Here is a 3,792-nt window from a genome sequence, read left to right as displayed (position 1 = left end):
AAAACCCCCCCCCCACAAAAAAAAAAAAAAAAAAAAAAAAAAAAAAAAAAAAAAAAAAAAAAAAAAAAAAAAAAAAAAAAAAAACTATCAAGTAAACTTACACATTCACATGCATGATTACAAATTCTTAAAATTAAATACCCCCTTCATGTAGGCAAGGATTCCAAGAAATCACTCATAGCAACAAATATCTATTTTGAGTAGGAGGGAATTATGAAAAAAAGGAAGATGCAAGAAGGTTAGAAACAACCATATATAATGATGCAGGAGTTCAAACCAACTTCAAAGCCATATATATGGTACTGGATTGTCAATTGGGCTCTCAAGTTTATCAAGAATTCAGGATCACAATATAGGTGGGAGGGATCATGCTAAAATTTTGGGAGTTATGGAGCTGTCTTAGCATCATAGGTATTTAGAATTTATTTGCTACAGGCTAAAAGTGGTGATTGCTATATATGGACCCCTAATCTTGATGGTGGTCACACAAAATGAAATTATAAAGCTAACCAAGTTCTTCCTCTCCAAGTCTTTTAGTAAAGGAGGATTGGATCAAAGTAAGTAAATCCAAAATTAATGAACAAATTAATCAAAGTGTTCCTATGATAGATAACTTGGATTATACTACCTACACGTGAAGCATTAAATTAGAGATTTGCAATTGAAGATGGGTTGTGCAGCCTTCACACCAATTGCAAACCCACAAGCCTTCGAGTCACTTCCCAATGCCAATGACTGCATCGAAAGGGATTTTGTTGGAATTGTAATGAAAATTTTAAATTTTGAATTTTAGTTCTTGAATTATTGATTATGGATGAGAATACTTTTTTTTTTTTTTGCCCTTCAAAGATTACGGATGAGAATACTTGGACCCTCCTTTTATCAATCATTTTGTATGGATGGTAAAATTGGCAAGCTTATGGAATTGTGGTTAGAAATAATTTGAAGCTAAAATTGTTCAATTAAGTAGTAAAAACCATGTTAGGTTTTTTTTTTTATTTTTTTTTATCTATATAAATCTTTTATTTCCTGTATTGTTTCTTAGTTTCTAATTTAAATGGATTTGCTTGGTGTAAAAGATAACAAATCTTGATGAAACTCCTTTGTGGATGATCCTACTCATCTGCAATTCTAATTCAAATGGACTTGCCTGGTGTAAAAAATAACAAGTCTTGATCATTCTCCTTTGTGGATGTTCCTACCCATCTCCTAACATTATGGAACTTTTGATGTATAAGATTGAGCTCTTTTGGTCCAAAAAAATCAATGCAATCAGTGCTTTGATGAGACTTGTGCTTTTCTAGGCTTTTGTTCTCTTGCTTTTGCCTTAATAGTTCAAAAAAAAAAGCATTTCCTTGATGTTCTCTTTTCTGTAAAGATGTGACAATTCTTGATCTCTGTAGGGAATGTGATATTAGGCTTAGATTTTGTGAAAACATAATTTTTACTTGAAAATACAATCAAAAAAACATTCTCTCTTTAATTGTTGACGCGTAGGTTTAAAGAAAATAGATGAGATCCTAGAAGGAAAACACACGGAGTCATGACTGTTAGGTGAAATGCCCTCATAGTATTTGACTATTTGAGATTTGACAAATTGTGATAGTCATTACTGTTGCTATTGGATTTTGTGCAAATTAAATGCCTAGAAAATAGATAGATGTGACAATAGTGTTTGTTGAAGTAAAAATTTTGAAGACAACGAATGTAATAGTATTTTGAAAAATTATAGATGATTTTTTTTGGGTAAAAAAAAGGGAATATTATTTAGATAATAAAGAGTTTATACAACAACAGGCTCATAAGCCTCTAAAGGACATATTTTACTAGTCTCGAGTTGCTTCATATTTCACACAAAATTTGGATACACAAAATTTGGGCATATATCATAAACTTCTAAAATGCTTTATTGTTGACAACTCCATTTAGCTAGCACATCCATAAATCCATTAGCCTCACAATATACGTGAAGTTGATGGACTGCCCATGCTCGCGCCATAAGATTCTTACAATCAAAGATTAAAGGAACAACATCTTATGATGAAATACCATCAATAGTTAGTCAAGTAATAACAGTAGTGGAATCAATCTCTAAAGAAATAAATATAAATCTCAAATACCATGCTAACAATAGTCCTTGTCAAATAGCCCATAACTCAGCAATATTATTAATAGCTATGCCCAAGTTTAACGAGAAACCAGAAACCCATAAACCTGAACTACTATGCAAAATACCACTAACACCTGCCTTTCCAGGATTACTTAGGGACAAAAACTTTTAAAGGTTTAATGGGGTAAGGCAAGATGATAAAATTCAATTGCTAACTGTACATATTTATAAACAAGATGAGATTGAGAGATAGATTGATTATTGAAAATACGATCATTCCTAGCTAACCAAAGTTGCCAAAGTAAGGAAAGGAAGAAGCAAATTCCAAGAAAGTTGATGTTTAGGGAGAATAGTTTTATTAGCTAATACCGTAGGTTACATGAGGTGGAACATGTTGGTAATTCTTCTGAGCCAACTAATACAAATAAGTCACATCCAGCTAACATGCGAGGCACTTCACTTGACAATTGTAAAATTGACACTATTACATGCAACCCAAGCTTACCCCAATTAAAATTCTCATCTCAAGATTTACCTTTAGCAAGCCAAAACCCCAGTGACTCGAACTCCTAATGTGGCTCCATCATTCGATCAAGAATCAATGTCACACACCCCCACCGATGAGGTCTCCAGTTCCTGTTCTCTCCCCTAAAGAGCCCTCCCATCCAACGTTGAACCCCACCGACATGCATTACCCTCCTCTCCATGCAGGGACGGACGCAGGATTTTCAGTTGGGGGGGTCGGAGATAAGCGAAATTTTTTTTTTCAAATACACATCCATATAGTATTAATAAACTAACAACCAAGACAAATACCCAAAATCATTGTTTCTTAATATATTAAGATACAATCATCTACTAACAAAAACAAAATACACGAAACACTATTGTTTCTTTATACAATCATCTATGAAAAGGGAACTCGACGCTCTTTCAAATCTTCAAAATCATCTACGATTGAATCCAAACTAAATGTTGAAGCTATATCATTTTCAATGTATAACATCAAAGAGTCCGTCAAAAAATCATTTTCCATTTTGTTTCGAAGGTTAGTTTTGACAACTTTCATAGCTGAAAATGCTCGTTCTGTAGTAGCAGTAGAAACTGGAAGAGTAAGCACGAGTCTCACCATTCTATAAACAAGTTTGTAATATTCTGAATTTCCAGTTCTCACTAACCATCGAGACAACTCAGATAAACTTTTCAATTTTTTGAACTCCGGATCCTGGATTACATTATGCTCAAAATGATAAAGCTCCTTCTCCAACACTTGTTTGTCATAATCTGTGAAATCTTGTGGATAGAAATTTTTTACCAACAAACAAAGATCACTACTTCTGAAAGATTTTAATGCCTCTCGAGGTTCTAAAGCTGAGCTAAGCCTAAGTAACTCCATTGCATCTTCATTAAACCGATAATTTAGTTCCCGTAGTTGAGAATCTATTGTAGCATAAAAAAATATTTACTCGATAATGATGATCATTTGTAACGTTATCTGGTTGATTACGAGCTCGACCTCGCCTCGCAATATAACGAGCATTCATATCCAGGACATCAATGCAATGCTTCTCACAAAATGAGATCACAGTGGTGAGTAAGCCATCCCATCCATCATCTCTAAATTTTTGGATAAGTGCTTTAGTAGATGAACCTAAATGCATGGCATTTAAAATGTCTTGAGA

This window comes from Quercus suber, unplaced genomic scaffold, assembly GCF_002906115.3.
Source record: "Quercus suber isolate HL8 unplaced genomic scaffold, Cork oak 2.0 scaffold_196, whole genome shotgun sequence".
NCBI classification, from domain to species: Eukaryota; Viridiplantae; Streptophyta; class Magnoliopsida; order Fagales; family Fagaceae; genus Quercus; species Quercus suber.
Note: the sequence above shows the minus strand (reverse complement) of the source record.